The sequence below is a fragment of the Phalangium opilio genome, unplaced genomic scaffold, assembly GCF_054372755.1.
Source record: "Phalangium opilio isolate 3A_F unplaced genomic scaffold, DU_Popi_V2 ptg000352l_1, whole genome shotgun sequence".
NCBI classification, from domain to species: Eukaryota; Metazoa; Arthropoda; class Arachnida; order Opiliones; family Phalangiidae; genus Phalangium; species Phalangium opilio.
In genome coordinates, this window is record NW_028324228.1 from 5,029,560 (window position 1) to 5,041,627 (window position 12,068).

The 12,068-nt window shown below is 36.3% G+C and overlaps 1 long non-coding RNA gene across 1 annotated transcript; it reads right to left on the bottom strand.

The window, feature by feature from the left end:
• Positions 1-7,060: 7,060 nt before the first annotated feature.
• LOC149607113 (uncharacterized) lies at positions 7,061-10,723 on the bottom strand. Its single transcript, XR_016377023.1, has 2 exons — positions 10,626-10,723; positions 7,061-10,311 (listed from the first exon to the last, which is right to left on the bottom strand). It is a non-coding gene; the product is annotated as an uncharacterized LOC149607113 (long non-coding RNA).
• Between the last annotated feature and the right edge of the window lie 1,345 nt (positions 10,724-12,068).

Genomic DNA, 12,068 nt, shown 5'->3' on the forward strand with positions numbered 1-12,068 from the left:
CCAGTAGCGAAAATTATCATTAATCACAAATTAACCCAATCAATAGCATTTCGGAGTTTTACGCCTTTTGTTATGCCAGTTTTGTATACACATCGGTGGAGAAAGGTCTTTTGTTCTATTCCTGCGAAAGACGTCTAATGTTTGCTATTCGACTTGTTTTGAGAATTTTGATCCGCAGATAAACCTTTTCATAACGAATACTAGCTCAATTGGCGCTGTCTCTACTAAAAAACTTTCGAAATTTAGCCTCTTAAGGAATTAAATACGTTATATTTAAATGCCTAGTTGCTACCTGATTAAAAATATTTTATTGCCTATTCCGTAAACACGTTCAGGCAAGGGCTTTAGGAGGTGGTTGACCCGTGCTATTGCATTGTTATGAACGGAATTTATTTTGTGATTCTTTGCTTTTTTTAATTGTGTAGGCTGACTTCTCTCCTACACAACCATAGTGTGACTCATGACCGTGAGAAACTATCTTGTCATAGGTTAGAATTTTTTTGAAAAGTGTACAAGGGTTTTTATGACCTGTTAGAGAAATTCGGAACGTTATTATTTAACAGACTTGAAGATAACAAAGGATATTTTCACAATTGAGAATCACTAGAAACTTTTTACACACCATGTTTTTTATTTATTACCCTAATAAAGTATTGTCTCTTATTTGCTGTGTTTGTAACAAAAAATCTATTTATGGACCACTCTTTTCTTGACAATTTATTTCACATAAAGCAAATCCAACGTTCTTTTATTATAAAATCGGAAAACTATTAACAGGCGTGTGTCCGAAAATGCATAGTGAGAAAAACATCCGTTAACTGGTAAGATCAAGCAATAAATCAGGCTATTGTTGAACGATTGAATTATGTGGGCGTGTCTATTAAGAAATTTCGTTAGCTTAAGGTAGCATTTTTTTTTGAAAAGTGTACAAGGGTTTTTATGACCTGTTAGAGAAATTCGGAACGTTATTATTTAACAGACTTGAAGATAACAAAGGATATTTTCTCATTTGAGAATCTCCAGAAATGCTTTACACACCATGTTTTTTATTTATTACCCCAGTAAAATTGTCCCTTATTTGCAGTGTTTATAACAAAATTCTATTTATAGGCCGCTCTTTTGTTGACCTTTTATTTGACATAAAGCAAATCCAGCGTTCTTTAGTTATAAAATCGGTAAACTATTAACAAGCGTGTGTCAGAAATGCATTGTGAGAAAGCATCTGGTGACTGATAAGCAATAAATCAGGCTATTGTTAAATTATTGAGGAATGTGGGCGTGTCTATTAAGAAATTTAGTATAAAAGCGGCTGAAGAAATGATCAAAATACACAGTCGATCTTCAAACACCGAATGATAAACATGGATCCTGAAACTCTTAGTACAACTTTGAACGAACTGACTATAAATAGACCTTGGTCGTTACGTTTAATATATGAGTTTTATTTCTACCTATGCGCCTATCTGCGAATAGATCCGATGTACGGACCTCAGACTCTACCACAACTTGTAGTACAGGCTGACTTAAATGTCATTCAAGCCTGCCTCGACTTACTCGAATATATGAAAACAGTTGTTCGAACACCAGAGGACTGTACCACCATAGAAGAATTGGAAAACCTAAGGAATCTAATTCCTAGTCCCTTAAGAACTGAATACTCAGATCGCCTAGCGAAACGACAATAAGAAATTGAGCGCGGTATACGGGAAGAGGATGCTCAAATCGTCGACTTCAACAACTCGCAATATGACAAAGAGATAGCCGCATTTTTTTTACGGAAAAGATCAAGGACCACCCGTAGAGGAGACACCATTGAATGGTACCTTACCGAGGGAGAGCGGATCTGTAGAGGCCCTTTCTGACGAAGAAATTGATGTACAATGGGGAGGAGGAGAACCGTACCCGCCTACACCTATTGACAACGTACCTTCTTGTGAGATACTAGGTCAAAGTGAGAGATTTTACAAACATTTTAACATGTATGGTCGAGAGGTAGTTCTAAGAGTTACTGAAGATCCCGTCGCTAGTGTATGTACCGTAACCAAATGTGTTCTTAGTAAGTACAGGCCTACAGACTACGTCCAAATTACTTTAAAGAGTGCGGCAAATATTTGTAGGTCTGAACTAGAATTATCTTTTAGAAGAGCAGATCAAGTCGACCCTAATATTCCTTTTGACCAGCTTAGCGTTATGCTTTATGATGACGAAATGGAAGCATTTTTCCTTGGTCCTGTTAAAATTATTTTTAGCATTGTAAGGTTGCCTGAGGGCCAAGGGCGCTCTGTAGCCCGAGGTATTAAACCTTTCAATCTATTCTGTCAAGATAGACGTGGTATTGTACGTATAGTCAGTTCTGATAACCTGTGTTTAGCCAAATCCCTTTGTGTGGCTATAGCGCATAGAGCTTACACAGACGATACAACAGAGGCTCTGAAAACTCAATACGAAGCTATATCTAGGGCAAGACCGGGGAATAAATCCCAAAAAGAGGCTGCTTTAGACCTATGTCGTAAGGCAGACGTAAGGGTTAGTGAGTGTGGGACGGCTGAGTCTTTTGAAAAGTTCAAAGTTTATTTAAATAAATATTCGATTTTCGTCTACAAATTCGAAAATAGCGTTCCTATCTTGATTTTAGGCGAAAACGATCCCGATGATAGTAGGCCCCGTCTTTTTTATTGAATGAAAATAACCATTATAATGTTATTACATATTTAAAACCCCTTTTCAACCATGACCTATTCTGCGAAAAATGCCTCACCCCCTATTGGCGAATACAATCTCATAAATGTAATGACTTTTGCTTTAATTGTATGAGACCCACTATCTGTCAAGGCCCCCAGATAGCTTGTGGGTTTTGTTTACGGAAATTCTTAGGCGATGATTGCTATCAAAGTCACTTAGCATCTTCCAGCAATAAAAAGCCTCTATGTGAACGTCTTTTTCACTGCAAAGACTGCTTAAAAATTATTGATTTTTCCCTAAGAACTGAGATGCATACGTGTGGAGAGATATATTGTCAGGTCTGTAAGAAATATCAGCCGAGCAATCACTTGTGTTATATCCAGGTTATCACAGACAAACCTCTGAAAGTGCCCTCTGTTAAGATATAGAATGCGTACAAACGAAGGTATGTCAGGAAAAGTTGGGGGCCTACGAACACCAGGCTATCCTATTAGTCAGCACAACCGTGTGTGAGCATTGCATAGATGAAACGTCCCTAAATTTCAATTGTATTATGTGAAGTCAGTTTGGTAAGCGTAAACAACAATTTTCAGGCGGGAATCCTATAGCTTTATTTCTAGATTATTTAATGCAATTGCATGCCGTTAAGAACGTCATCATACTGTCACATTTTGGAAGTAATTATGATAATCAACTACTAATTCGAGAAATCATTAATCGAGATGAAAAATTCGTTCCGTCTTTGAAAATTAACGGAACTCGAATTTTAGAAATGAAATTGTTTAAATTTCATTTCTAAAATTCTGGATTCTTATAATTTCATCCCTGTAGCTTTAGCAAAGTTTCCCGCTACTTTTGGTATACCCGACGCAGCCAAAGGGTATTTCCCACATTTTTTATTCAATGTCGTAGAACATAAATTTGATGTAAATAGACAGGATGAAACCAACTATGTTATAGAAACTAATCTCCCCCCTATCGAAGCTTATGGTTGTCAATATTTTACAAGGAAAAATTTAGATGCCTTCTTAAAATGGCATAGCTCCGAAGATAGTAAAGGTAAAGGTTTCGACTTCTTGAACGAACTAAATTATTACTGTGAGAACGATACGGTTTTACTATTCCTAGGCTGTTTAACTTTTCGTACACTACTCTTTAAAGTAACGGGCGTAGATCCATTTAATTGCGGGGCAGTTACTCTTCCCGGCGTGTGCTCTTACGTATTTTGCAGAAATTATCTTAAACCCGATACTATAGGTATCATACCAGCCAATTATTACAGACTTAGCGAAAATCAGTCAATAGGGGCTATAGAATGGCTGGAATGGACCGCGCACAAACGAAATATATCTATACAATCTTCCTTTAGAGGGAGAGAAACCAGAATACAAAAAAATAAAGTAGACGGTTTTTGCGAAATCAACCAAGAAATATTTGAGTATCACGGATGTAAAATGCACTTTCCTCTAAACAGAAACAAGCCTTTGCACGGAGACCCTGCACAGACTTTGAATTCCAGATATTTTAGAAGCATGAGCGTGTTAGCTAAATTAGAATCCCTCAATTATAAAGTAAATGTCAAATGGGAGTGCGACTGGCAGGAAGAAAAAGCAAATAAACCCGAAATAATAGAGTTTTTAAAACGTAGCGACATAAGGCAAAAAATAGCGAAAATATTGGACCCGCGTGATGCCTTCTTCGGTGGAAGATGTTGTGCCACAAAACTATACCATAAAACAACAGAATCAGAGCGTATTCATTACGTGGATTTCACAAGTTTATACCCTTTCATTAACAAAACATCCAAGATACCTATAGGACATCCTGAAATCATATTAGACAACTATCCCTACATATCATCGTTTGATGGACTTCTTAAATGTGACGTCTTACCGGCGCAAAACCTGATTCATCCTGTTTTGACTGCTCGTATTAACGGAAAATTAACATTTCCATTATGCTACACATGTTGTAAAACCCAGTTTCAAGGCGATTGCGAACATACTCCTGAACAAAGAGAATTGAGAGGTACATGGGTAGTCGATGAGTTACGTCATGCAGTAGAGAATGGGTACAAAATCACACGAATGTACGAGGCTTGGTCATACAAAGTGGCACAGTACGACCCCAAAACAAAACAGGGAGGACTGTTTAAAGATTACGTTAATACCTTTTTAGAGTATAAAACCCAAGCTAGTGGCTTCCCGGCAGATTGCCAGACTCAAGAAGATAAAGAGAACTATATCGAAAGCTTCAAAGACTAAGAGGGTGTAGAGCTAGATATTACTAAATTAGAGAAAAATGAAGGCCTGAGATGCCTTAGCAAACTTATGCTTAACTCTTTTTGGGGTAAATTTGGCCAAAAAACAAGACACAACTCTACCGAATTAATCAAAGATGCCAACAAATTATACGCAATAATATTAAATCCGGATATAGAGGTTATAAGTTTACTAACAATCAACGAAAACACCGTACTAGTAACTAGAAACGTAGTTATCGCTTGTTACACAACAGCTATGGCGCGATTACATTTATTAAAGCATCTTGAAAAGGTAGGTGACCTTTGTTTTTATTATGACACTGACAGTTTAGTCTACCTCTCGCCAGACGGCGTTCTTTGCTACCCACAGGCGATTATTTGGGGCAACTTAAAAATGAATTAGAATCTTATGGACAGATGCGTATATTTGTGAATGGGGGTGTGCTTGACCATAGAACTATTCTATGGACATTCTAGACCCTAAAACTGGCACTAAAACCAACATTATTAAAGTTAAAAGATTTTATTTAAACGCCTTTACAGAAAATTATATAAATTCCGAAACAATGAAGAAACTATTGGGAGTAAACAATGAAGGTGAACCTCTACTGAACTCGGTTCAAGTCCCTATTGGCCCTCAAATCAGACGTCTACAAGATCACACTCTGATCACGATTAACCAGACCAAAACATATCAGGTCGTAGTGGATACCGTTTTCCGTTGAAATAACTTATTTTACAGGTAATCAATTTCAAAAATTTACTTATCTCGGGTTTTCGGGCACAATTCCATTCCCCCAAAACATTTTATCATTACATTAATCACTTTTGAGAGAGTACGTGTATGACATTCCCTCATTTGTGCCCGGCATGCTTCGCAGTGGATACGTTTTAAGACAATGGCGGAAAATTAAGTAGGGACAGTTAGATTTTTTACTCGTGGTTATGAAAAATGATGTAATGTCTAGTGTACTTCAGTCAACAGTCATACTGTTCATTCTCGTAGCTCAGGACATGATTAATGCTGCTCACTATTTCTCTCTCTAGTTTCAAACAATGGTTAGAGACCATTCAGTGCCGCAGGTCGCACATGAATATATTTCAACTGCAGTTTACATCAATTCTCTGTGGTCGTACTATTAGCGGGTTAAGCACTAATTTGTTCAGAACATGTCTCGAAAGTGTGCTTGTTGTAAGTTTTTAAAGCAGTGTTGCCAATGTTTGGGTAATTTCCCACATCGTGGGAGATTTAGGTTTGGTTTTAGGCTCTGTGGGGAAAAAGTAATATTTATCCGAAATCAATCAAATGTCGGAATTTTCCTGTTCAAGGGTTAATAGTGCAAAATTTTCAAAAATGCACTAATTTTAACTGCACAGTTAAAATTAGTGCATTTTCGAAAATTTTATCCGGTTTAATAATTTCAAGCGACATTTTGAAATAAATTCGGTGATTTTAAGTTTGGCACTGAAAAAAAGAAAGCATATTTTGAGAATTTTAAAGCTTTATAGCATTTGTACATATTGTCAAAGCCATGCGGAGTGATATTCCATATTAAACTTAGTATGATAAAATAGTCCAGATAAATATGACTGTAAAAAAGGGGGTGTGGGAAATGCGGCAAATTTTTAAAATGGAAGTGGGAAAATCCACTTTCTAACATTAGCAACACTGATTTGAAGGTTTTGGTCATGGCTAAACAGACCGCTCATTCAGTTTTCTATTGTTTTAAAGCTTATTTTGACACGTTATCTCTCAAAAGTAATGTAATGATAAAATGTTTTGGAGGAATGGAATTGTGCCCGAAAACCCGAGATAAGTAAATTTTTGAAATTGATTACCTGTAAAATAAGTTATTTCAACGGAAAACGGTAATGGAACGTTGTTTTTTCTTAAGAATGCCTTTAAGTTTCAATTAAAAAGAAAAATTAATATCTGATCCTTCAGTCAAGTGATAACCTCAGTCTTATCGATACTTTTTAGGACTTGATTCTAATCAAGACATTTTTGATTAATATCTGCTCCTTCAGTCTTCATTTTAATTAAGATTGTTAAGAAACTGTTTTACATTTTCAAAATCTACACTAAGCAGAAACATATAAAAAGGGGACCGTAACTTTAGCTCAATCAGTCATTTATTTATAATGATACTCCAAAAAATAAAAACGTAACTCATTGAAAGTTTGTATTCTTATTGTAATTAACATAATACAATTTTTTACAACCCTTTATTGAAACGCGAGGCGCTCCCCTAAAAATTCCACAAATAGGACCAAATTGACAGTTTTACACAATTTTTTAAAACGCTGATTTAGCCTATGTCTGTTTAACCTTTAGCTCAAACTTTTCATAAGCCCAATATGAAATTCGGATATCCATAAAACTTCTCAAAGACGATCCGAGATTATCAATTTCGAACTTTTTTGTAGCATTAACTAACGTCTGTTTGATATTAAGCTTATAAACCTTAAACACAATATAGTCAGGGCAATGCCGACTCAATTTATAAGGGCTACCCTAAAAGTCCACAAAGGTGATCCAAGATTGTTAATAAATACGCCTAAAAAGTGCCCTCTTCAAAATATGTAGCCGGGGAAAAGAGAGCGTGATCGAGTGGGCTATGCTAGTGGGTATTTTGGTAGTAAGTAACGGGGGTTGGGACTCCAGGCATAGCCCGCTCCATCACGCACTCGACAACGCAAAGCAACTCGCGCCAGCGTGGGAAATAAGGCGGTAACACAGGGCAAATGACGAGTTTAAAAACTGCCTGTTACAGTTCAAAAATTAAATCGGAGGGGGGTCAGTGGTCCACGAGACTACTAAAAAATTCAAGGGTAACCAGAGTCCACACATTAAAATTCTAATATTTTAATTATCCACTTCCTTAGCTTAGCAGACGACGTTCTCTGGCCAATGGTCACGGACCAGTTTATTTATTCCAAGTCAGGAGGGTCTCTGGCCTAATGTCTAGTTTAAAAAAATCCTTATTTCCCACCCTGACTCGCGCTATAGCGCAAGCAGCTTGCGACGTGTTGCGCGTGATCGAGTAGGCTATGGTCCGGTCAAAAGAAATCTTCAGTTCAGCGTTGTAAATAAGGCGGTGGCACAGGGAAAATGACCAGTTTAAAAATTAAATCGGAGGGGGAGCAGTGGTCCACAGGACCACTAAGGAAATTCTAGGGTAACCAGGGTCCAGACATTATCTCAACTATTTTAATTACCCACTTCTTTAGTTTAGCAGACGCCGCGCCCTGGTCAATGGTCATGGACCAGTTCATTTATTCCTGGGCAGGGGGTCGCTGGCCCAATGTCTAGTTTTAAAAAAATCCCTATTTCCCACCCTGCTTCAGTTGGGAGTCCTGGAGCTCCTAAAGTCCAGAGACGCATATGACAAGGATTCATTTCTCATAAGCGAGAATGGCCAACTCTGTTGTGTTAGAGACAGCCTGGCAGCCTGGTATTTTTTTACTTCTAAGTCAGCTGGGTTTTCACCTTTAAAAGTTAATACAGCCCTTTGAATTTAAATAATTAGAAATGAGAAATGTTATTAAATGAATAAATCTATACGGTTGCAGTTGTGTCGAAATGAGAGCAATTAAATATGTGTCTTTGATATTTAGCTCTGATAATTTCAGAAACTTAATAAAAAGTAGTGTTATGTATTTAACCAGAATTTATTTTATTGAAATTTATTAATAATTATTTAATTTAAAAAATTGTATTACTATTTTATGTTTTAAATTTTACAAATAAAATTCAAAACAGTAAACATAGGGCAAAGGTTATATTGTATTATAAATAGCCAGTGGGATTGATTTTAGCTATATCGCAATAGGGACTTGGCAATCCGGGCTTAACTCCGCCCCCAGCGCCATTATGGTATGTTTTTTTAACAGAATGAAAGCTATATAAGCCCCTCCTCCTGGTATGTTTTTTAGCACTAGTGGAAGGTAGCCTGACGTTGCATGACGTAGTACTGCCAAGTCCCTATTAGAGCTCGACATTTTCTATCCATTATCCACAAATTAGAAATTAATTTGAATGAAAATAGGTGGATATCTTTTATTAATTGGGAAATAATGCACACACTTTACATTTAAATTTTAGAAGTTAATTTATTATTTACTTTGTGTATGTAATATTCAGCATTAATTTCACTAAGGCAATAAACTAATTACCTACGAGGAATTAACTAGTATATATGTTTAAAATTATAATTTAATCGTTTCAAAACTAATATGGTTTTGAACCGGTCTTTGTAATTTAGTTATTAAAATTTGTGATTATCGATTGGTCGATATTGAAAATCAACCAATGGTGGAACGAATTTTTTTTAAACTCAATGAAACGGAAATATCAATGAATCATCTACTGAAAGAGGTATCAACCTATTATTTTTTTTCAAAAGAAGGTAAATAAGGATTAGATGGCTTGCTGCTTCAAACAAGATTTTTAACCATGAATAGAATATATTGTTAATTTTAGTCAAATTTAGATATTCGGTAATCGAGTTGATATGAATAAAGCTGTTTTTGCTCATGTCTATTTTAAATTTTAATCACAGATTTCGCTTACCATTTCACAAGCATAATAAACACTACTGAAGGGCGCAAATCTATCTGTGATCGGTAATGGTGACCAATATAGCAATTTGCCCAATTAATCAGTTTGAACTTCATTTGCACATTTCTATTCGTTAATTTGAAATGTTGCGAGAAATTTGAATGGAATATAAGTAGATATCTCTATCAGAAGATAATTTTTGATGTTGATATTTAAGATTCATTGAGTTAAAAAAATTGGTATTGGTATTTCAAGTAAGCTTAGATATCAACATCGGTGAATTTACGATATGGGCTTATGATGGTAGTCTGTTTATAAGATTAAGTCGTTACTTTAAGTGTCACTAGACAGTATCTACCTCCAAAATCGAGAGTTAGGAACTTTATAACCATCTCCTAGTCAGAGGATATCCGAGGGTCAATTTCTTATATCATTGACTGACGAAGGCTCACTATAGCTTAGTCAACTTTTGGCAAGGCCTAATACCGTTTTTGCATGACTGTCGCCGTCAAATTCCTTTTAAAGCATAGATCATTAGATCATATAGTATCCACCCTTGATTTTCATTACGCAACACACGTTGGATTCGTAAACCTCGACGTGCACCACGATTAGAAGCATTAAAATGCAAAAACAACACACTGACCGCATACATTTTTGGTAAATAACAGAGTCACTACAGCTGTTTTCGGGGGAATCGGGGCTGAACGAGCGACCGAGAGGGCGTAGAAGAAAAAGCCTCCGGCGGCCGGTCTCTTAAAGGGGGTAGTTTCGAGGGAACGAAATTCAAATGCAAGGCGCGTCCCTTCAACAAAAAACATTGAATTCGTTAATACGGACGTTTTAGGCAATTATAATATTGAAATTTTATACAATTAAGTAATATTTAAGAAAACTAAGCACTACTTTCAAAGTCTAAACTTTAAAAATACGACGATACGAGAAGGCGAAGTAACAACAAGAGGTAAACATTTTTATAAATGGCAAAAATTAACGGTAGGCCAAGGCTTAGCGCAATTTCACCGCCTTAAAGAAAGTGCCAAGTTTAGAAATAGATTGTGGGACAATAAAAAGGTGGAAAATTATGAAATTAGGCTTATATTAAAGCTTGAAACCTACTTTATATTATATTTAAAATCCATCCATGAGCAAATCCTCAAAAAATATGAAAATGGCAACGAAAAAGGACCCACTCTCAAATTTTTTTCCCTTAAAAAAATGGCGGCCACAAACGGGGTGAAAAAGGGGAAAAGAGCTATTAAAGGAGAACCGTCACCAGAAAAAAATTGTTTAAAAACCATGCAAAAATTTCGACCGCAAACGGGGTAATTTGTCACGGCGGCAATATTAAAGCAGTCTTATCTCACTATCGATAGGCCATTTCAACCAAAAGGCATTAAGAAGAAACAATCGGATTATTATGACGCAACTTTACGTAAAAAAAGGCCAATATTGGTCGCGCTGATATTTACCAATAAAAGAGCGTATCCATGCTAAAATATCGCAGATTGGGGTAGTTTTTAAAATTTAAAATTAAACATACTTAAAATTAATTTTTCTCAAAAACCTTAAAAATGGTCCTAGAAAAAGGTTTAAATTTTGATATAAAACCGTTCCCAAACGTAACAAACGAATATTTCATTTCAAAAGGGTGGCGACAAAATGGCTAAATTTGAAAAAAACTCCATGTTATTTCTATGGGAAAATTTAACTTCTTCACCAAAAGGGCTGATTAATTTATGGAAATGAAAACCACCCTTAGCAACTTTATTTTTTATACAATAAACTAATGGGTGGATCTTCTTGAAATTTTAACCACATATTGAGGGCCCGAATTGTGGTTCTGTGGAATTTTTTCAAAGCAGTTAATACGATACAAAAAAAGTTATAACCAATCAAAAAACCATCCTTATACATTAAAGTCGGTATGAGGTCTTATCTAAGAGAGCTATCGCTCTCCTAGAATAGTAGTAGTAGTGGTAGTAGTTGGGACCGGGGTTTTCGCTTTCGTTATCGGTAGTTTTTACCTTAAAAGTAACTCTATAGTATATCAACCCACCCATAGGTGGAACTGAGCTTAGAAATTTTATTTTAATTAAAATTTTTCTCGGTCGCAGCCGGGATTCGAACTTGGGTCGCTCGCGCAGCCGTAAGGCACTGTACCATGAGGGCTTGTCTTAAAGAGCGAGTTTTCTTCCTTTAACTTATTTCTAAAGGATCGGGAATGAGGGAGGGCCCTATTTATCTGTGGGGTCGGATACTTCTGTAATTTTGGAGTCGGATTCCTATTGGCCACCGCTTTCCTTTCCGTAAAGATTTGCGGAAAATAGAAAACCAATTCCGTTCTTGCCGCCCAGAAAACGCGAAATTTTGAAAAAACGGCGCGGAACGTGGTTTTTCCAGTGTTTTGGGTCAGTGAAAACAAAACATTTGTCAAGAGAATTTCTTGCTCTGAAAAGCACTAACTCTCGCTAAAGGAGGGGAGGTCCTAATTTAGCAATAGATTTTTTACAAACTTTTTTTACAAACTTGCCAATACTCGTTGTAACTTACCCCTCGAAA